The sequence below is a fragment of the Zonotrichia albicollis genome, chromosome 2 (genome assembly GCF_047830755.1).
Source record: "Zonotrichia albicollis isolate bZonAlb1 chromosome 2, bZonAlb1.hap1, whole genome shotgun sequence".
In the NCBI taxonomy this organism is placed as follows: domain Eukaryota; kingdom Metazoa; phylum Chordata; class Aves; order Passeriformes; family Passerellidae; genus Zonotrichia; species Zonotrichia albicollis.
The window spans coordinates 83419636-83444315 of NC_133820.1; the positions used below are offsets into that span (position 1 = coordinate 83419636).

Below are 24680 nucleotides of genomic sequence, written 5' to 3' on the forward strand. Positions count from 1 at the left end.
AACTGAAAAAAACATTTATACAATGATGCAGTGGGGATTGATTGTTTGTTTGTTTCATTCAATCACTGGAAATGGGATCATAGCTATAATTATAGATCATGTCTCCCTGGGAAAAAGAAAAAAGAAATGAGATCAGAGCTATGCACTTTTAGGACAGGATGATTTTTTCTGAATTCTTCCCTTCATTCCCGCTAAAATGCCATTTAAGCATTAAGATTTTCAGTGCTTAAAAGGTAGAACCCCTCTTTTGTATAGCCAATAGGCATCTCATGGTTGTTACTGTTTCTTGTCTTTGAGTGAAAATCAAATTGCTATATGCAATCTAACTTTTCTCAGTCCCATTTTCTTAATAGCCAATGTTCAATCAGTTTATGTGATTATTTATTCATAGGGTCCTAAGGTAAAGAGTCATCATGTAATAAATTCAGCTCCTCTTTTTGTATAGCAATTAAAGGAGATGAGGTTTTTCATTTAAAATGTATGGAATATGTAATGCTCAGTGACACAAATCAACTGAAACACTAGCTGAGGTTTTTGAAAACATTGCTCTTGAATTCCTCTTATTTGGTCATTATGTTTCTTACATTCTCTTCACGTATGTTTCAGTTGATGTAAATCCAAGTTTTATCTAGATAGACTAAAATATTTATTCAAATGAAAGCGTCAGCACTTACTGCATCTCAGCTCCTGTATTTTCCTGACTTGCAATTTTATTTAATATGTCCTACTTTATGTCTACATTGTCATGTACAGCTGGCGAGAGCATTTATGTACAAAAGAATATTCAAAATAGAAGTAACTCCTTAATAATTTGTCATTCTCAGCATTTCTTGTGGTTTTATACATATGAAAAATGCAAAGAAGCATTAATTAATCTTGTAGGGTTAATGAAGAAATTGAAATCTAAAACCAAAATGCTTTTCCTAATTGGTTAGCAAAACCTAATGGTACTTTTAAAGTCTTTAAGCCCCAGACTAAATGGGGACAATTTCAAATGTGTTGTGGAAAATACACGAACATGATGACATTGCCCTGTCACACAACAGGAAGTTTTGTGCTTTAGAGGGAAAGCTGACCTGAAATCTCTTTCTACCCCAGTACTCATTCTATTGACCAAATTAAACTGTTCTTGGACTTTTCAAGATTTAGAAAGGCAACGAAAGGCAATTCAAAACAAAATATTTCTAGAAGTGTTTTCATTAAATTTGAAGTTATTTTTTTCTCATACACAACCTTATTTAATCTCTAGTTGGTTTTGGTTTTTTTAATTCCACATCAAAATTAGTACTGCTTCCAGCCCAAAATATTCTATGATTCTATATTTCTATGATTAAAACATTATTGTACAAGAAGTCTTTTTTTGTCATTTTCCTATGCTGTTCTTGCCTTCATCCTTCTCTTAGGTTTGAATTACTTCTTGTAGACTGTACAGTGAACTGAGTTTTGGCTTGAGCAGAAAAGAGTAATTTATTATCTTTTTATGTTTAATTTACAGCTCTTTTCTGTTCTGATTCAGCATGCAGTCTTGTAAGCACTAATGTTGATCTAATGGTGTAAGAAGTTAAACGATAAAACTGAGTCACCAGAATGAAAAGAGGGCTGAGAACTTTGTTGTTTCTGGTTTATGTGTATGCTGAACTCCAGCTTAGAGAACTGAGAGCAATACAATTTTACTGCCACAGCATTTCAGTAGCATTTCTCGGATTCAAAGCAGATTATCAGGGGTTCCTTGTCTTTGTTAAGTGCTGCCAAATTGAAATACCTCTTATGGTGTTGTTCTTGACCACAGAAGTGCAGAATGTAGCACTTGGTAACCATCTTATGCTACCTTCTTTGTCAATTTATTGCACCCTCATTTGAAATCTGTCAGATTTCTTCTACTTTTTTATTATGGAAATTATTATTTTAGGCTTAGCAACTTTCTTTCAACATATTTTAAAATATATTTATAGTGAAATTGTACTCATTTGTTCTTGTATCAGTACTATTCAGTAATTTCAAGTACTCCTGCTCTTCTGTGATGTCCCCTTTTTAATGTGTTTGATAAATATTTGGTCTTAACCTTCTTCTTTCTTCGTGTGTTTCTTCTCTGTTTTTTGAAGTAGAATAAACTACATGGTATCCTGAAGTAAGCCAGGTTTTTTATGACGCTCCTTATTCTTTACATCAGTTCGAGCTCATCTTCCTTGAATGAGGATCACCAAACCGATACACAGAACATCGGTTTGAGCAGGTTCTCATACAATGGCTGTGACATCTATTCCTGTTGAACACAACCCTCCTGATGCATTCTGACATTGCAACTCCCAGTTTTGTGTCATCTCTAAAGTTCACTACCTTGTGTTTGGTTTTGATCCTGATGTGAGAGAAAGATTAATTTTTGAATAATTTTTTAGTCAGATTGACAGAAATTCCCTCAAGATTCATTGTTCCTCTTTTCAGAGACATTTACTGTTGTCTGTTCTTTAGTATGGTCTTGCACATCACATCTTTCATCACTTTACAGCTGTTTTATTTTAATCCATAATTGTTTAAGAAAAAAAAAAAAGAAGCCCAAATCAAGCAACCAAACCATTTCTAGCTGTCACTTTTGACTAATAATTATATCTTTACATATGGATAGAATTAATTAAATCTATACATTTGGGTTTCTTGAAATGCAGATTTAACTAACAAGATGCAATTTTACTCATGTTAATGCAATTGCCATTTATTATCTGATTTATGAAAAACACAGCTCTCCGTGTTCTCTTTTTCATGTGTCTAAAAGGAGCTATTGCCAACATTCTGTCCACATTTGCAGGACATGAACTTGCATAGTCTTGAGCAGGCAGAATATAATAACTGATTGTGTCGTGCCTGCTGAGTGCCTTGTTTTTCCTAAATTGAATGGCATGTATATCGCACAGAATTGTTTGGAGTCAAGGGGGAGTTGCAGCTGGGAAAGGCTCTGACACAAACATGGAAGATTACAGTTATTTTACACCAACAGAAGGAAATGCAGAAGGCTGTGGATAAAAAATTCTGTCTTCAATTTGCAAACAAAATAAGTGAGCCTAATAAGATGTTGACTATTTCAGCTGTGAAATAGAGCCAGTAAGGGTATTTTTTAAAGCACCAGATAACTCTGGGGGTTTTAGATTATTATGTATATTTTTTTTGTTTGTTTTATCAAAAAACAATAGTTCAACAAGACACTGTAATGGAGACATAGTTTACTTCTATTTTCTTAAGGTACACAAATATGCAGTGCAATTTTGCTAAAAGCTTGTGCCAACATACTGCTTCCTTTCTCCCATATTGACATTCTATTATTCTCCACAGGGAGCCTTCAGACCTCATGGTACTCTGGCAGTGGGACAACCATTTATTAATGCAATGTTGCTCAGTCTGTGTCTTCAAGCACAGGCCAAGTAAAAGCTCTGTCGTGCTGTGAAACTGGCTGTTCTACCCACAACTCCATAAAAAGTGTCAAAGGTAGAGAAAATGAGCATAAGAGCAACAAAAAACAATGAGAATAATCAGGGGTATGAAAATCATGATTACTGAAAAAGGATTAAAAAACTTTGAGATTACCCATTCTAAGGAAGAACCAAACAAGAAAATAACATCAGTGATGAGTATCAAGTGTTCACCAAGTTCCTCAGGCACTTCTGAATGCACTGTATTAGACTAATATAGATGAAGTACTGAAGATTAAGAAATAAGAACTGCAACACTTATACTCCAATTCCTAAATTCTAGTGAGGCAACTCATATCATCTAAGTTAGGTGCAAAGATAGAATGTGCAATCAATGTAAAGAATTAAGAATCTCTGAAAAAGGTAGAAGGCACCAGCATCAAAGCCCTCATTATGGGGAAATCTACTTTTACCATAGGGTTCTGCAAAAAACTATAACCTCTTGTTGCCTTACCAGTAGATGCATTGGAGAGCACATGATTAATTGTGGGTAGTCAACACAGGATAAGCCTTTCAAGAGACATAAGTTGGGTGCCTTTGTCCCAAGACCATGAAACTCCAAAGCCTGTTCAGAACCCATACTAGGGATGTGTAGATGGCTAGGAAACCCTGCTGGTCCTTCTGGAAATCTTAGCATTCTGAATCCTTTTAAAGTACAAACTTTAGAATACCCACTGACCATTTTGTCCAAGTTCTTCCTTAACAAAACTAGTGAGATGAAGTGGACTTGCAAATGACTGGGCTTTTGGGTTTGTGGGATTTTTTTTCTTTTTATTGTTTAGTTGGGGTTTTTTTAGGGTTGGTTTGTTCGTTTGTTGGCTTTTGTTGGGTTTGTTGTTGTTGGTTGATTTGTTGCTTTTTTTTGCCTTTTTTTTGTTTCTTTTGGTTTTATTTAAAAGATTATGCACTAACAGATTGTTTTCTAAATGAATAGGTACTTCTGCCTGGACTTTTGGTTTGTTTTTTCTTGTTTTAGTTTTCTGCTCCACATAAATTTCACCCGAAATTCTTATCACGATAATGATGGTGGTGAAAATATCAGCACTTTTGATCATCTATCTGAGATGGAACTCTGGCTTGTCTATTACAACAACAATGTTCTTACTTTAAGGAATTAGCAATATACTGAAACAAAGGAGTTTTATTTTTGTTTTGTTCTTTTTTCTTCTGAAGTATTATGTATAAGCATACACTAGTTTAGTTCTTGTTAGAGATGAATGGTCGATCACTTACCTTTGCTTTGAAACTGAATTCTTCTCACTATTGCAAAGACAGAGTGTAAGGCCAGCCTATAAATAGCTTTTCATGGAGCTGTCTCAGTAGCTCAGCAAAGATTTGGAGAAATCATTCTTCTGTAACTAGTGGAGGGATTATAAAAAGAGCTTTAGCTGCATCATTCCAGCAAGATTTCCTGTCATATCAGAAACTCCGGACCACTGCTTGCTGTGTGATATAAAACAGTTATCAGGATGCTCCAACATGTGGAGACATTGTTGATCTTCTGGCCAAGGACAAGAAAACACATCTGAAAACACATACCTCTCTGTCTTATGACATACATCCCACAAGCATTGCTGATAACTCACACCTGCTCTGACATGCTGGACGCCAAAAGTCCTGGTTTAACCTGAGTGCATTATATAATCAAGAGAGACAGCAAAGATATAACAGATAAATGGATGCAAGTTAGATGGTTTGAAAGACAAGGCAGTAGAAGAACACAGAGTAAAGAAATAAAATGGAAATCGAAAAATATCCTTGGGGAAAAAAAAGGAAATCTAACAAGAATAACAATAATATAACCAGAATAAACTAATAATCTAAATAATATGCCCTATTAAAAACTACTGTGCACATCATCATCTGCTATCTAAGGTACTTTGACTCACAGAAAACATTTTTTCTTAGATCAAGAGCATGGAAGCTTTCCTTTATGCTAATATTTTTGGAATATTATTCACCAGCTGGAGCCAAAAGATATTTCTTATTTGCATCTAGATAGAAGATGAGTACAATTTAGCTGCTTCTGTCTGCTGTGTTTCCTTTTTTCTACCTGGACACTTGATGAGGTTGCACATTGAGACATTTAGAGCTGAAATAAGTGAGTACATCAGTCTAACAAAAAAAAAGATTGAACTCAGATCTCTGAAAAGCAGATGTTTTGTTCCTTCTTTTGATCTATGTCTCAGTTTTACCCTCGAACAAAAATGAGTGTTAATTAACAGACATGTGTATAGAATATATAGCAAACATTTAAATATTACCTAAATTATACACATACTTACATATAAATATACCCATATGTATGTGGATACATATTCACATATGTAGATTCCTATTAATACATCATCCTTTCTCACACAGAATGACATGAAAAAACTTATACATATTTATGGCTCAATATTGTTAAAACCTACATGTACACATTAGACAGCATTTACACACACCCATTCTCTTCTCAGTTTATAAATATATAAAAATTTAATTTTCTCATAATTTTTGTAATTAAAACATTGCCATAATAATTAATTATTAAACCAAATATTTTACAATTTCAAAATCATTCCAGAAAACTCCCACTGATGAACGACCAGATCATGAATCCTTGACTGAAAATGGCGACCAGATCTTCACACTAATGGATTTCATTTATGCCAATCATGATTAATTATTCACAATAATCTCACAACATAGCAATGAAATAAATAGATTCAGCTCTTTAGAATCTTACGTGTGATCTAATATTTAGAAAGCAGTTTCACTGACAGCAGCTTGAAGGTTTTTATGAGTAACTTGGCTGGGCCAAACTTCTTATATTAAGAAATACTGCCAAGATTCAGTTTAATGACTGCCTGAAATATTAATGTGTTTAACACAGCTAGAATGCCATCCCACTATGTAACAGTTGCATTTATCTTCCACATTCATTAATTAAAATGAGTGCCTATATAACTATCCTAATAATTTTTCCTTCCTGCAATGCACAATATATCCATCTCTTAACATTTAGAAGACAACATTAAAATAACTTTCAAAAATGTTTAGAGCAATCAAACACCCACTACATTTATAAAACTTAACAGGTGTGCACTTTTTCATACCAAGTTAATTTTCAGATTCAGGAAGACATGCTGTCTGCAAATGAGGACACAGTGCCCTGTGAGCTGAATGTAAGCAAAAATGCTGTGCTTGAAAAACACAATAGAAATTTCAGAAGTAGTTCTGAAAGGTGTTCTGAAGCACTTTTCACTGCAATATGGCCACAACATTTTAATAACAGAGAGTTGTGAAGATGCTTGACACATGTATTTATTGGAATCACAAAGATATTAGATAACAATTATTAACATCAGTAAAATTAGAATGGCAGTATAACCTTGCAGTGGCTATGGTGTTAATAGGAATTTAAGCCCATGACGAAGTAACTAGACATTCCTTTAGAAACAGATTTTAAAATCTAGTCAACTTGACCTTTGACTTATAAATCTAAGCCTTTAGTATGCATATAGATTATCTTTGAAATTCATTCTGCAATGAATGGCTCTTTGACATCCTTTTCTGCTTAGGTAGGCCTATATCTGTAGTACACTTTGTACCATTTAAGTATGAGGCCATATACTTTTTTATTGGGTTTTGCTTCCAGTAAATCTATTTATGAGACACTATTTGATTTAGATGCTATTTTCTAGTACATATAAGGTAAGTTTCAGAGGTTTTTAAGGTCTTTTGAATTCTTTTATCTAAACTCATTCAACATTAGATCAGATCTACCATCATAAACTGACTCACAAATGTTTTTAACAGTAAAACTTACAGGAAGTGATTCTTTCACTACCTCAAAATTCAAGCAGTTGTTTTACTTATCATACCATCTGCAAGGAGTCTAGTTGATATCTGACTCTCTGATCAGAGACAGCAAAGCACAAAACTCCTCCATAATTCATTTTCCTTCCCTGTCTGATGCTTTTTCTACCAATAAAAAATTAGCTTTTTGCCTATTATACACTATTGATATGAGACTGAAATTTCATATAAATTTTAAAGTTTTCATAAGCAGAAGTCTTCATCTGTGAGAAATAAATGCCTCTGTATATCGCAGTGCTCCAGGATATTTTCCACCAACCCTTATCTGCATTTGCATTCACTCCAAAATTACCTGGACACAGAAAGAATAATAAAGTTTTGTCTTTTTCCACTATTTTAGCACTTTTATCCAGTCAGGAAATGTATTTCACTAATGACGTCACTAAACATCTAAACTTTGAAGTTGCTTGATTCTGTTACCAAAACATAGGTGTCCACTGCCAGCAGTCATGCACCAGGACATCCTGTCTTTTGTCCAGCTGCTACTCAGAACAATTTTTGTGTTAGTCAGCCATTTACCATTGTCTCAAAATACTGCTTATTGCCACCATTTTTTCATATAACCACGTACCATTAAATTGTTTTGAGAAAGAGCAAGAAGAAAAGAAATAGACTTCCTTGCTAAGACTTTTGACTCTTTGACCTTTTTTTAAATTGATTTTTCTGAATTAAACTCAAAGATTCCAGGATTTCATGTCCAAATTACTCTTGATAACTATATTGTATCAAGCACGCCATGGTTCTGTGAGCAAACACAAGAGAAATTATGAAGCTTGTGTAAGATTTTACACCAGGCCAGCTTTAGGGCATCAGTCTTTAATCAACAATATCTATGTCTGAAATGCTGAAATTATATTTTGTCATTTTTCTTTTCCTCCTCAGGCTTATTTTGCCTGATTTTGACTCAGAAAAAGTTTCAGCATTCATTCTAAATCAGATGCAGGAAAGAGAGAAATCTTCAAGTATTTTTCAGATGTTCCCATAGAACAGGTTTAAAATAAATTTTCAAGGCAAAATACTTTTTGTGTGTGTGCTGATGGTGTTTAACACATCCAGCCTGCTTTCTGATTTATCTCTTTGATGACAATCTTGATTATAGAGCTGAAAGGCTCACTCTTGTAAATTGATAGTGATAGAATTATTATCAGAAACCATATAATTTGATAACTTGATAATTTGATACAATGTCTTACTGGACACAGAATTGCATTCAAATTAAAGCTCTCAAGGAAGCCGCATGCACAGCCTAGTAGCAGCAACTTAAGGGCAATGGACTGAATACTTTTTCACTGTGTCAGAAAAAGGAAGAAGGTAAAAAACCAGAAATTTTTACTGCAGGAAATATTAAAAAGTAAGAAACCAAAACACTGTCTTGGTGTTTGCAGCCCCAATAGGCAAGAGTAATTCCTGAAAGAAAGATAGAATACAAAAAATCTAGGAAGACTTTTCTGATGATTTGGCATCACAATTTCCATCAGTTCATAATTTCAATTTGTGAGCATCTTGAGCATGTGGAATTCTGGACTGAACAACAATTCTTGGTTAAATATTAATTACATACTTAAGTAAACACAAACATATTTCTGGCCTTTCTTTAACCAGACTGTCCATATGTATTTTGATGGCATCAAAATGTGACACTAAAATTTAGGAGTTATTGTATATCACTAATGTCTCTGTAAAACATATTCGCTTTTAAAAATCCTACAGATCTTCACAATTACAAGGGCTATTGGAAAACCATGCACCATGGTCAGAAATCAGAATATTCTTTGTCATGCTCTCTAAAGATGCATGAATTAAAAAGAGGCTTATATGAAGTATTAGCTTATGTTAATTGTAAATGTTATTGCTATCAGATGCATCTTCAACTTACCAACACTGAAGAAAACAGTCAGAAGGCAATGGTTTTAATATCTTGTTTATACCTCTAAGAAAAAAAGATACAAAACTGGTAAAATAGATTTATTGATGTCCTGCATTTTTCTTTCCTTTGTTGGCTTGCCAAACACCCTCTCCCTCTTCTATGATTTATTATTCCCATATGGTTAAAGTTGGCTGACTTCTCCAGAAGAAAATTATAAGCTAGTACACAGCCTTTGAAACATGCAGATGAATCCAAGGGAGTTTCTAGATTTCAGAGTAACACAAATATGATTAATCTGTTTGTGATAACAAGAACATGTGACCAGCAGCTCTGTTTATCACCAGGGTAAAGAAGTTTCTGAGCTGCAGTTCATATAACACAAATTTCTATGTATCAAAAAGACTTCAGGATATCTATGCAGAAAGCAGAATCTGTGTCTGCATTCATTATCCACCTTCTGAATAAATTCTTTTATCTTTTTCCTTGCCTTACAATAGTAGAAATAAGAAAAATTTCTTTCCTGACCTTGAGGCAGTAGCTTGCCAAAGCCTTGCTAACCAATGTATTTGTGGAGCATATAGAGGACTACTAAGGGGATTTTCTTTAATATCTCTTCAGTAGCTGACAAGGCCCAAATAAATGTGCCCTTGCAATTTCCTTATGGCAATGAAATGAAATAAAATTCCTCACTCTATATTCAACTTTGCTTTCCAGAAGAAAAAAATAAACAGTAGGCTAACATTCAGTCTATGCAAGAGGGAAATATGTTCTAGAGTAAAGAAATTAAAAGAAACTACAGATTTTTTACCATATCCCAGAAAGAAATTTGTATTTGTTACTTTGTCAGAAATGGCAGGAGATTTATTCACTTCAAATACCAGATAGTAAGCTATGTAGTTGTGGGCAAAAAATACCTTTAACTTATGAAAGCTAAATAGTTTTTAAGGTAGTCTTGTTCACATATTCCTTTCAAAAATAAAGCTACCTTTGGCTACTGATGTTTTTCCCACTTCAAAATTAGACAAAAATACACAGTGTTTGTCTACCCTCAATTGTGCCAACACCTGCAATAGTAACCCTAAAGACAGATATTGAATAGCAAGATGTTGCCTAAGGACAAGTATAGTAAGTAAGGATATTTGACTTGGGGAATCAAGACTCTCTAGATTTGTTTTTATTGTTTTCTGTGCTGGGAAGATGGGGCTAGACTTGACAGAGTGCTTTCCAATATTTCCGGTGAAGAATTTTTCATTAGGTAGTATGAGTTTCCTGGTTCACTGAATCAGTTATTGCTCAAAAACAGAATACTAATATGAATTAGCTTTCATGCAATCTGCACAGTCAGGGATTAAGAATTTGGAGCAAATCAGAAAGATGGCCAAACAGCTAGCCTAGGTAACAGAAAGAGACACATCTGTTTGTGGCAATTTATCAATTTTTGGCAGACATTTGATTTGCTGCCTGTGTCTATGAGTAGCTTGTCAAACCAAGACCACAGGACATCTCAGTATATACTACACTATTTTCTAATATTCCTTTTTTCTGGACATTTCTTAAGATTTTATTTTTGACTGAGAAATCGTGTCTAGCCAGAGTACCTCTCTTTGACAGTTCATCATTTCCTTGATACTCCACCTGTATTTAGTAAAAGTTTTGCAAAATGCTTTGAGCAGTCTGAAAAGTTAAAAATTTTTGAAGTACCCTGTGTTTTGTAGTTTGGTCTTGTTCCCACTTGTACACTTAGTGCATATAGTGGATCAATGTACTATTGAATCACTCTTTCAAGGTTATACTGGCCTTTCTGAAGTGTGTCTACAGATGGGTACAGATGTACCTTATTTCTCTCTGTACTTCAGATTGACTGCGTTCAAATGAATAAGTCCAAAAACTGCATAACTCTTAAAATTCTTCTATGCCCATGTAACAAAACCATGGCTCCAGTACAAGTAGAAATTCACAGACATTCCACTTAAAATTCAAAACTTTTGACTTTGAATACCTTTTATTATCATTCTTTTGTGTTCCAGGAGAAAGAAATTTAATTATCATAACTACTGAATTCTGTCTAGTTCACATTTGCAACAACTTGACATCGTTATTTTTGTGTTGGTAAAATCTGTGGTCTCTCACTTGTTTCAGAACATTAAGATTTAAGAAGTTTCATATGAAAGTACCATGTAGAAGATCCTATCATGAGAATGTTAAAAATAAAAGTTCCTTTCCTTTTATTGTAAAATTATATTATTTATGTTATTATTATATGATAGTAAATTTAGGATATATTTGTTATATGATAATCCATTATATGATAATCCATTATATGATAATGTATTTAGGTTAACATTCTTCTTTTTTATAATCACAGAATCACAAAATATGCTGATTTGGAAGAGACCCATAAGAAGCATCAAGTGCAGCTCCTGGCCCTGCACAGCACTGTTCCCAAGGGTCACACGATGCTCCCAAGGCCATTGTTCAAACCCTTCTTGACCTCTGCCAGGCTGGTGTTGGGAGCACTTCCCTGGGGAACCTGTTTCAGTGTCCAAACACCCTCTGGGTGAAGAATCTTTATCTAATATCCAACCTAACCCTCCCCTGACACAGCTTCAGGCCATTCCCTTGGGTCCTGCCGTTGATAACAACAGATGAGGTCAGTGTCTGCCCCTCCTCTTCCCTCAGGAGGAGTTTGCAGACTACAGTGAGGTCTCCCCTCAGTCTCCTCCAGGCTGAACAGACCAAGCCATCTCAGCCACTCCTCATGTGACTTCCCCTCCAGACTCTTCACCATTTTTATTGCCCTCCTTTGGACATTTCCCTAATAGCTTAGTGTCTTTTTTATATTGTGGCACCTAAAACCACACACAGCACTCAACAAGAGTCTGCACAAGTGCAGAGCAGAGCAGGACAACCCCTCCCTTGCCTGGCTGGTGATGCTGTGCCTAATACACCTCTGGACACAATTGGCCCTCCTGGCTGCCAGGGCACTGCTGACTCATGTTAAATAGTGGATGATGCAATTAGGCATTTTCTTGACAAAAGGAAAAAAAAAGAGAAAAAATCCTTCCCAAATTGTGTAGTCCAAAAGCCACCTAGCAATTAGATTTCAAACAGTTCAATCCTCTATTTAAATGTCTGCTTGGTTTTATTTTTTAGCAATAAAAGCCTCCTTAATGAGTTTTTGATTTGTTATAATTTGTGTTTAAGTCTCTGTAAAGGGATGGCATCAGCAACAGAGTGTAAATCAAAAGCTTAATAATTTCTTCACTCATTCTGTTGAATTTGCAGCTACAGTTACAATTCATTACCTTGAAAATCATAATTTGATTTCAAAAATCCAAATATAAAAAGGGAAGACTCTCAAACAAATCAAGTATGAACACTCAGTTACATTGAGGCTAATGGGTCATTTACTGTAAGGGTCCATGTTTTTTAGTCTAAAAGGAAAGCAATGTTTTATTTTCTTCCCCTTGTAATCTGCCCATTACCAATCTGACTCTACTGTATAAAACATTGCATTTCAATGGTGTTATGTATCTAGGAAACAGATATTTTATTTTATTCTTGTGGCTAACCTATGCAAGAAATGCAGATACAGAAAATATAAGCATCTGTCTTTAAAATTTATGCCAAAAGAAACCCTGAGCTACAGGGGAACTAAAATTTCAGGAGCCAGATTTTCTCTCACCATACTCTTTAAGGGAAATATCAAATTGGACAATTTTATTTTTCTTCTCTGTCTCTACCTTTTATTGGCAGAAAGAAGAGGGATACTGGCAGATAGAAGGTTATGGAACATTTTTATTGCTTCCTCTTTAGCTCACTTGTAAAGCTGGTAAGGGAGTAAATCTGTATTGGATGATTTCTCAGCACAGCATGACCATCATGTAGGAAGGCAGAGAAAGTGGTTTTGCTGAGTTTTTTTTCCCTAATGCTATAGGCAGAGATCCAACAAAGCAAAACGATCTCAAGTGGTTAAGCACAAGGCTGAATCACCAACTGACAATCAGAATACTGAATGACACTGAGGCAATGGTGTACAAAAACACTAATTTAATTCCCTACATTGGAAAAGGAACTAAGTTTTTGACTCTTTGTTAGAGATATGGTGAGCTACAATGGAAAAGTAGTGACTTTATTGTGGTGATTTAGAAATAATTCAGTTTGCTTAACCTAAGGCTTGTGCAGATCTCACAGGATTTTAGCATTTTCTTCTTTTTTTTTTTTTGTCTTGATATTGCCCTTAGAGATTTACATATTTGAAATTTTAATCTAGCTATATTTTTACTTTAGCTTGAACTTTAGCTCATAAAATCATAAATTCAAGATAGGAGTCAGTGGTTTTATTCAGCTGGACTGAAGTTAAGTCAGACAAACCAATGGTGGATGATTTACAACATGTTTATTCCACACAATCTGGATTAAATCTTTTCAGCAAGGACAAATGATATTTCCTTGACCAAAAATCCTAGTACACATCTTCCCAATGATCCTGCTGCACATGCATAGTTCAAGTATATATGCATAGAAGGTCTGATTCAGTGTACGTTGGACTAATTCTACAATTGGCAGACATGAATATATGTATTTGTATATATTCAGAAAATCCCAAGTGTTAGACTTACCTCATGTGCAGATTGATTCCACATTCATGGAGAGTGAAATGTCTGGTATAGATCTAATTTGAAGTTGTTCTTCATATATTGGATGAAAATTTATTATCAAAGTTTCATATAGAAGTAATTTTATAAGTATTTTCAGAATGTTAATTGAAATAATTTTATTTCTAAGAATGCTGCTATAATTTAGCAATACCAATCTTTTAATATTTAATATACTTTTTCATGAATTTTAAGATACAAACCTTTCACATTATCAGACATATATCTTCTGATTAGCATTTAATTCTCTTTCTCACTGTGTTACAGATCATGACAGAATAATGAAAGTAATATGAAAAGCAGTTCTGCATATATTTTCCATGAAGAGATACTCATGTAAGATATTGAATAATTCAGGACTAATAGAAGATTGCTTGACTCTTGACAGGAACTAGTTCTCTTTCTTCCTGAAAAGGAAGAACAGGATAGTAGCAATGCAGAAAAACAGTCGTACTCCCTAATTGTATCCCTAAACTAGGTCATCCATTACTAAATATCTGAACTTGTGTAGCATTACTTGCTGACACATCCCAGGTAGCAGGAATTTTATCTTGTGTTAGTTGTCTACCATATAGCTGAGCTAGTCACCCTGGGTTCTCTTTATAGTCAATAGAGAAAAAGAGGCACTATTTAGGGAGAAATCCACCTGACCTATTTCTGACACCTACTTTAGGATGAAATGAATCGTGCCCTAGAAGTGCTGATTTCTCTTCACTGAGCAGAGAAGGAGCACAGAAAGACTAGCTCACCTGTAGAGACACACACTGAAGAGGTCTGAGAGGAGCCTTATCATTTGATTCTGGCCCTTACTTTAATCAGTAAATGACTAGTGTTACAAAAGAAGAGGAGCTTTCAAAATATGATTGAAATCCTTGCACTTCCCAATATTCTACTATCTGGTGCCATATGCAAGGCTCAGTAAGAAGAGTGATTTCAGTTAGATGGAATGGAAAATGAACCTGAAACCAGATGATTCCCTATACCCCTGAGACTCTCTCTGATCATGAAGTTTTGAACTAAACAGAAATGACATCAAATACTTCCACATTCTTCCTTAGCTCTTACTTTCCTTGAGCATACCACAGCCCTTGTTTTGCTCTAATGAAATATCTGACCTAAATGTTTTGAAAATATTTCTTAAACAAAAAATAATATTAGGTATATTAATATATCTTTTTTTTCCCCTGTATCTGAAGTAGTTTGACAGATTCAACTGAAATTTGAAAATTTCTTTATTTTACATTAGAGATTTAAAAAACAGAGAAAGTTTATAATTATTTCCCCTAGCACTAATTTTGTTGTATCTTCACTGAGAAAGTTTTTTCTCGTCTGAAAAAAAAAAAACAAACTCAAACTTTCTACAAATACAATCGGACTTGGTAGCACTAATGCTTCATATTTTTAATCTTCCCTATAAAAGCAGATACAGTCATCATATAAATATTTTTAAACTGCCATTGTAATGCTTTTTGGTAAATTTTCACTTATTTCATAATGATGAAATGAGGAAAACGTTTTTTATAAACTACTTGAATTTCCTTTTATTTTTCTTCTTACTATCTTTTAATATTTATCTATTGGTGACTCACTGCTTGACCTATTCTAATATTCAAAAGCCAATCCCTCAATCCTTTAGGTATTGTACTGTAGCTGTTACACTGGAAAGCAAATTTCAAGGTATGTAATTGAAATCTATAGGGACTCTAAGTGCAAAAACACAGCTGAATGATCATCGATATTTTGTAAATTAGACCTCTAAATAATAGATAATCATTATACTCTTAGTAAATTTTTCATGCTCTGTACGTGCACTTAACAGCTGCACTAGAAACGATAGAAGAACTCTGGATACTGTTACTAGATAAGAGCTGATTTTGAGTTTCTAATTACTTTAAATATGATTAAAAGAGATAAATGTTTGGACCACTCAGATATTTTAAATGCACATAGTTTTTCTAATAAATTTAAAGAAAAAGTTAGTCAATTTCAATTTGATCCTATCTGCTTCTTTTAGTATTTTTTTCCCCAAATACATATTCATTTCAACAGTTACAATTCAGTCAAATATTTGTGGCAGGATTTGGAGCTCTTAATTATTAGAATATGCTTGTTTTCCAGACAACATGTTTATTCATAACCAGAGTTACTAGTAGAGTAATGGTTAATATAAGAAAAGAAAAGGACAAAGAAGATATAATGTAAAAAAAACCCTAAATTATTATTAATATATGACAAATTTATTATGGACCTTTCAGAGATTTATATTTTTCAACTATGTAATAGTGGAAACAGTATTTTTGCACTAATTTCAGAGATAGAAAATAGCACTTACTTAACAAAAAAATGTCATTACAAAGAATAATCTTTGTAAATAGCCACAAGTCTAGAAATATTTTTTGTCTTATCAGATGTTGTGTCAGATCTAGTTGCAAAATTTATATCCCTAAAATTTTTTTTGTTGATATAAGAATGACATAGGTACTGATATAAATTCTTCATCGGCTATGTTTGCTATATCCCCATTGAATATAAAGAAAAATTAGGTATGTAATTCATATATAAACAATTATGTTCAGCCTTCAACATTAAGGGCTCTGCATCTTGGAGATGAAGGCCATTCCTTAACACATGAATGTTTAGGTTGTACTGAAGTGTACCCCTCCTTTCTTTGTTTCAAAGGCTAGATCATGGTGATGATAATAATTTTCTGGAATGTGGCTGATTCCCTGGATCTTCCTTCTTGACCCTCAGGAAGACAGGAGGTGTGTATGTTTTTTTTCTAGTCCTCTGAAAACAGCTCATTAAGTCACCATGTTGCCATTACTTTTTATGGATAATCTCTAGCGTCCTTATAGTGATATCAGCTGGCTGATGTCAGCTCCTTCAGTGCTTGTGGGTACCTGTTACCAAATCCCCTGGATCTGTGTTGTTCCAATTTTTGGAATGGCAAAACTCCAAGATCAGACTTTTCTGCAGGTTTTAGGAACCATGGATCATTGAAAGCCAATCTTAACAATAAAGACCATGATAAGGAAGATTTTGAATATCTCAGCTTTTTCCATGTCCTTTGTTGCCATGCACTCTGCACCACTTAGCAACAGACTCACATTTTCTAGGTCTTCCTTTTCCTGCTGATTTATCTACAGAAGCCCTTTATTGATCATGGACCTTGCCAGATGCAGATTCAAGCAAGTTTTGCTGTATCAGGTATATTAGCAGCAAAAGCAAGACTTATCCTGAGCTGCACAACATTCCCAATAGGATAAGGAACTTGTGCTAAGAACACATACAATAAGTTTTCTTTCTTGAACTATGTTGTCCTTCCCAAACAATAAAAAAGTAATGAAATTCATCAAATTTCCCATATACATGTGATTGAAATGTTTTTTGGTCTGAGTCCCTCTACTCTCTGCACTGTTATTTTTTCTTAAACTGAAACATCATTACCTGTATTTCCTTATAGAAGGAATGAGAAGGGTACAAATATTTTTTGAACATTTTTCAGCATTTTAGACCATATGTACCATGAATGATGTTCCAACTGACGGTATAATAAGGTGCAAAAATTTATCCCCAGTCTAGTTCTGTCTGGTTAATATCTACATATGCTACATTAGAAATATTGTGTTCTTTAGACTTCATTCACCTGCCTGTGATAGCTGGTGTTTGTCCTTACCTGCAGGCAACTGAGTTGAACCCCAGATGCCAGAAAAAATGGCACAAGATGAACTTTTATTAAGATGATCTACTTATTAAGAAGTAATGAGATAAAGGATTTATTTTAAAATACAAATCTTTCAAACTAATGAAAGCTTCAGTATCTGTTTCACCAGGTCCTCATTGCTTCATTTTGGTAAGTGCAAGTTTATTTTTAAACTTAAAACAGATTGCCTATTTTTTTATTTTTAGTTTTTGATTTTGTTTTGATTTTGATATCTAAGCATTAAAGAAGAACATTGACTGCTAATGTGTTTTGAAGGTTATGTTCACTTTCCTTGTTTAAAGAATGAGACCTCCAAAGTAAGAATAAGGTCTCACTGAACACAGAATTTAAAAAATATATGTTACAAAAATCTGACAATAATATAATTATCACGTGAGTTACTTGTCAAGCATATGAAAGCAAATGTATGGCCCCTCAAGTGTATTGTAATTGCAGGACAACTATGAGCAGGTAGATGGTTTTATATTCAAATGGAAGAATTTTTTTTTTTCATTTAATTTCAATTTCGGTATAAATAAATATTCCTTTTTACATCCACAGCAGTAAAATGATATTTTAAGAACTTATTTACTTTCAAGTTTTCTATTCCTTATTTAAGCTAGTTTTGCATTGTTTTATTTCCCTTTTGCCCCCCCAGTTCTGTCTAAAAAGAAATAAGATTTGGAATCTTTAGCACATTGAGAAAGCTAGATCTGCACAAGAATTGAAGTAATATTGAGCTGTTTAATAAGTATTTCATATTAGAGACTAGTATACTTCTATGATATGCACTGGACAAGGACTAGGAAGTAGCATGTATGAGCTGTTCATAGTACTAATTATGATTCATAAGCCAATTAAAGGGGGGAGACTATTCTATTAAAATGATAGGAGTGCCTCTAAACTTGAATAGAAGGAATTGATTAATCTAACTCATAGATTGTAATTACTTTTGCTTAAATAAAGTAATTATTTATAGGTATACATTAAAACACTTCTACTTTAATAATATTTAAAATACATAACATAATACATTTGCTGAATTTGAGGTAAGTAGATAAATAACCAAAAAGCTCCTAACCTAAGTGTGTTCCTAGTGAATATACTAATAACCCTGACACTTAAAATTAAATACCTTCTTTTGCCTAAATGGTGAACATTACCTTACAATGCCAGATAGATTAACTACTTCCAGAAAAACCTAGAGAGCAAGAAATATTGTGTTTATACAAAGAAAAAACTTGTACACTGAAAAGTTCAAAAAATAGCTTTCCAGCTTCTGCTTCAAATCTCTCTGTTCAGTTACCTATTCACCACTGTCAGTAGCTGTGGTTTCCTTGACAGACTTACAACTTTTATTTTCTTTCAACTTTTGCTTCACCAGTATCTACACTGATACAAATTACTGCCACTTGTCTCTTTACAATATCTCAGCCTTTCCATGAAACCTGCTAACAGCATTGCTGCCTTTTGGTGGTCCCCATTTTTATCTGCTTTGCATCCCATGCCTCTTTGACCTCTTACCATCTTTCTTCTCTCCCTACCAAGAAATGAGCAAGAAAACTAACTTAATCTGTTTTCTCTGCCCTTTGGATCAACACACTATTTTCTAAATCTCTTCAGCATCTTCCAAAGTTAATCTTTTTATCCTCTTTGTCAGGCTTCTGTTGCTTAAACCTTTTCTTTATTATTATAAACATAATTTTCCTTATTCAACATTTCTTGCCTAATCACTTCTGGGTTCTACTTGGTACATTTTATTGTCTCATTTTCACTCTATGTCTTAAAATTCTACAACTTAGTATTGTTCTTACTTTCTTTACAGCATGATTTTTGTGGACCTTTTAGTTTTGGATACTCTTGGATAGACCTGGTCTATTAATATATAACTCCATGGCTGGTGTTACCACCACAATTAGGGCTTTTTCAATGCTAGGGCTGTCTTCATGGCACCAGATCTGCTGGCATCAGATAGCATTCAACTTTCTCATCTTTATGGAAGGTACTTCTGAGGATCATTTAGTCCAACCCCTTGTGAAGGCAGCATCTCCTAGAGCAGGTTGTACAGGAATGTGTCCAGGTGGGTTTTGAGTGTCTCCAGAGACGGGAATTGCACGACCTCCCTGGACAGTCTCTTCCTTTGCTACATTCAGTGCTGTGCCACATCCAGTGTAAAGTATCTCTCCCTCATGCTGAGGTGGAACTTCATGTGCTTTACCCTGCCATATATCCCTTGTATTGCATGTGCAGAGATTCCTCCCCTGAGTGGGAGGAATAATAAACCTGCAAGATTATTCCCCAAGATGAAGCAGAAGAGATTTGCCCAAGAGCTTTGGTATGGGTGAATAACATCAACATCTACTTAGTAAATGGCTTTGCCAGACTTGATACAATTGCTTTAGTATAATGGTTTCAATATTTCATCATAGTGCACTATATTATGATTGCTTTTATAGCACTCATACTGTTCAATAAATAATTCTGATTAAAATATTTTCTCATTATTATAATAAAAACAGCTTGCTCAGAGAAGTAGTAAATACCCCACCACTAGAAACATTCATGATCAGATTGGACAGTAATCTGAGCAACTTGATCTAGTTGAAGATGTCCTGCTCATTGCAGGGGGATTAGACCAGAGGACCATTAAATATCCCATCCAACCCAAACTATTCTGTGATTTTATGATTCTATGATTCTATTTCTCTGTTCTCTATTCTTCATTCCAATCTGTTATACATGAAGACATACGCATTTCTTTCTCTTTTCTAAGTTTGTTCTTGCTGTGTTTAAACAGAAAAATGCCCAGAATTCAGGTGAGGGAGCAAAAGCAAGAGAGGTCAGACAAAATGATGGTGCTGTCACAGCTTTTTGACATCATGAGTACTCAGATGTTAGTGAATGGGGCTCAGCTAAGCTTCAAAATAAGAAAAAAAAAGCTCTCAAAATTTCTTCACTACCTTTGATTTGCCTGCTGCCCTTTTTAACTATGTTTTCTGTTGTGCAAGTTTTAAATTTTTTTTGCAAAAATGCAAAGGCATTTATGCTTGCTGAATTGCACAATACCCAGCCATTCGGCAGCACCTCCTTCAGTGACATTTTGTCAGGATATGCTCATTATCACCATAGTAACTGAAACCCTTCCTTCACCCAATTCTACATGTGTCTTCCTTTTCTCTCATCCTTCCTCCTGCTTCTGAGGAAGAATTTATAAGAAGAAGCTTGTATATTATAGGAACAGTTACATGTTGTGTATTCAAAGTAATTGGCATATTTTTACTCACTCTCCAAATTTAGGATAGTCTGAATTTTAACTTCTTACATATGTATGATCAATAATCGCTTGTCTAACTATTTACCAATATTTTGTGATTGGTTTTAAACTGAAAGATGTTGTTTGACAGATCAGACAACCACATTTCAAGAAGAGATTATCAGCACAAAATAACTGAGTCCTACAAAAGAAGTGGACAGCAGAAATTATTCTCAGCAGCAGATGGGAACGGACTGAAGTGAAAAGGAAGCTATCTGGTAAATTACCAGTGATTTACACAAAGAAGTGCATTCACATATTCATCTAAAGCAATATTAGCCATAACAATAAAAATATATTCCAAAGTTAATGAAAATTCAGACATATTAGTCTTAAGTGTATCTTTTTCTGGATTTTCCATCACTTCAGTGTGATACATAGACATTCAGAACACTGTGAAATTTTTTATTTTAGTAATTATTGTTTTTCATGTGGTCCTTAATCATGTGAATGTATTTGGACACTTCTCCTAGGAAGATGAATTTTAATTTATTAAAAACCGTAAGAGTAGATGAATTAGATATAGAAATATATGCCCAAGGAGAAGATCTTTGTACTACTGTTCTCTGTTTATCAGCAAGTGTCCTCCTGACACTGAAATACAGAGTCCTGCTCCAGGAAAACTGCCTTGATGGAAGATTATTTAGAGAGACTACTTTTAAGCATTCCACCTGAGGCAAAGCTGATTAAGCACTCTCTTGGGATATCTTGAATTTCCATGAGAACCTGCATGTCATTGATTGCCTGATATTAGTCACGAAGCCAAAGGAAATAGCAGGAAATAGTGATCAGACCTTTCACAAAAGTTTGAAGAACAACTTGAAAAACAAAGTTATTTGTCAAAGGTTGAATACATAGCCTGTGTCAAAAGTCATGGCAAACTGGTTTTTTTACCCACACTGAGGTGGTTTAAGGCTATTAAGGCTCATTTTATGATGCCTGAGAAAGTGTAATATGAATAGAAAACTTAGGGGGCTCAGATAATATTTTTTCTAGGTCACATCCATAGTTCTTCCAGCCAACTGATGGGGTTATATATAGGAGAGCCGTTAACAGCTTTACCTGTTAACATTAACAGTGTTACATTTCCCTATGATAGCTACCCCTGTCTAATCCAGATCTGTCAAGAACTGAGCTGGCATTTTAGTCCATGTCTTGTCTAGCTATTCAATGATTTGTGAGTGGCTCCCTGATCAATTACTGCTGTATTCCCCTGGTTTGCACCAGTCCCTGTTCAGTCTACCCACTTGGATCGAAAATCCCTAATACTATCACTGTCCTGTCTTCTCTTTGCTAGCTGAAACTTTGGGATAAGCCTACATGAAACAGTTTCATAATGGTGGCTGAAGCTTCCTAGCAGGTCCAATTCAGATCCAAGATAAAAGTGCCAAAAGATCTGGACTAGGACCAAGTTCAAGACCTGAATTTTAAGGATAAATTTATAGATAATAAGGAAAAATTTAGAGTTAGAAAAAATTAATGAGTTGACTAATTTATTGACTTATTTATCATTAGTAACAAATAAACAGACTAACCAAGCCAAAACAGAAACACCGAAAGAAATAAATCTTGTAGTTATATTAGACATCTGCATTATGATGACACATGGAACTGTGGGGTTTTTTTCTGAATGTCTCTCAGATGAAACCCAGCTGACTCTTTACTGAGATAATTATCTCATAGGTAGCAAAAAAAAAAAAAAAAAAAAAAAAAAAAAAAAAAAGTATAATAAATTGCTTCTGTACTTTTGGGATTGCCATGCATTAAGCCCAACTGGCAACTGAGCAACGTGGACCCACATACTCACACTCCTCCCTACCCCTCCCATCCCCTTCTGGTGAAACAGGGCAGAGAATCAAATTAAAAACTTTTAGGTTCAGACAAAAACAGTTAAATAACTGAAATAAAGTAAAAAAAAAAATTATATCAGTAAACAAAATAATGAAAATAAAGTGAAAAATGAAACTAACTGATGGACAATACAATTGTTCACTACCCACTAACAGATACCAAATCCTATCCCCAGCCCTCAGGTCAACTCCCCTGCTTTCTGTACTGAACATGACTTTGAAGGGCGTGAAATAAACCTTTGGTCAGTTCAGGTCTTCTGTCCCAGCTATACTTCCTCCTGCTTTTTGTCCATTTGAATACATTGTTTTACTTCATCATGGCAATGGTTTACTTTGAGTAATTAGTCCCTGGAGAAAATCCTTAGAGATAGCTGACAGTTGACTGTGTCTGGCTTTTGAGATTAGGCCAGCATTCATTGTTCTTGGGAGTGACAGAATCAAGGGTTTTTTCTCCTAGATAGTCAAGCATAAAATCACTAAAGGTACTTGCATGTTTAGAGGTATATTGTTTGCATATGAGATATTATTTTTTTTCCTTTGCATTCTTCTGCTCATTCTGGATATGAGATTGTTACTCTTCAATTTTTATATGCTTCTGAACAGGAATTTGAAAAAGATGACTCTTAGAAAATATGCGTAACAAAAAAAAAAAAATCAGTAGTTTTGGGTGGTATCCTTTTTCTTTCAGGAAACGATGATCCTTGTGGTTTTAGACATATTTTATCATGATTCCACAAGTTGGGCAGACACTAAAAATCCAAATTATGTGTGGAGATACAGTGTCTAATAAGGGCTGGGTTTAATGGTCTGTGTTCAGAATATTTTATGTGCTTCAAGTAACATATTTTGATCAGAGGATGAAAGCAGTGTGAGTACATTAGGGAGAAATTTTAAGGATTCATTACATGCAAGTTTTTTATCTCCAACACTTACTTTTTCCTTCAAAATGGATCAGGTTTAGAAATTACTTCTTTTTTAAGATGTAAAATGTTTCCCTTTCCCCCTCACCTTGGCTAAGTATTTTAAACTTCCACATAATCTGAACAAAAATACTGAGTCTCTTTCAGTTGCCTTGATATACTACAGTTGCAAGGCAACAGGATTTATTTTGCCTTATAATTTTTTTATTTAAATACTCTGGGTATCACGTTATTCAGATTCCCTGGATTCTCTTGTGTTTCTCCTATGAGAGGATAGAAGAGTAATACTGATAAACTGAAAATTGTGAAACTGTGAAGAAAAATTAAAATACTTCAGTAATTTTTAAAATTAAAATAATATTTTAAATGCTATTTTTAATCTCTGAATGTTTGCTTCTTAGTTAAGAAATAATAAAAAATAATATGAAATACAGTGCTTATGAAAGCTAAAATCCCTCTTTTGTGATAAATATTATCTTTCAATATTTTAAGTTTTTGACTCTTCCCTTCATCTCCCTTGCTTGGGTAAAAATACTGTATTTAATTGGATAAAAACAGAATACAAAGTATTTACTATTCAGTTATGATTAAATACCTAGGAATATATATATTAATTCTGCATTGCACATTTCTTCCTAAATATATCTGAACATAGCTTACTTTTCAAAAGGAATGAGGCAAACTTAATTGCCAAACTGATTTGAGGAAAAATAAGAGCAATTGTTTAGGCACACAGGATTTTCAGTTTATTTAGTTAGGCAGCAGCACGAGTCCTTTAGGGTACAGGTTGGACATGTAATTTTATTTTCACAAGTCCAGTAATATGTCAGCTTAGTTCCATAGAGTTAAAGGTCTTTGCAAACAACTGGACATGAAAATTTAATTTGTAGTTACACTTTCTAAATTATAGTAAGTCAAAATAGTTCACAAGGTCCACAAGCACAAAATCTAATATGCATTTAAATTTAGCGCATCATGGAGCGGTACTGCTCTCTCACATCCTTTGTGCAACCATGTTCTGATATATATTTAAAGAGAAAACAA

At 34.2% G+C, this 24680-nt stretch overlaps 1 long non-coding RNA gene across 1 annotated transcript in view; it reads left to right on the top strand.

Annotated features, from left to right (window-relative positions):
* The window catches only part of LOC113460040 (uncharacterized), a 241893-nt gene that overhangs the window by 206006 nt on the left and 11207 nt on the right, over positions 1 to 24680 (top strand). The window contains exons 7-9 of the long non-coding RNA XR_012579067.1: positions 16530 to 16612; positions 17533 to 17703; positions 20958 to 21084. This is a non-coding gene — a long non-coding RNA (uncharacterized LOC113460040). The remainder of the gene's footprint in view (positions 1 to 16529; positions 16613 to 17532; positions 17704 to 20957; positions 21085 to 24680) is intronic.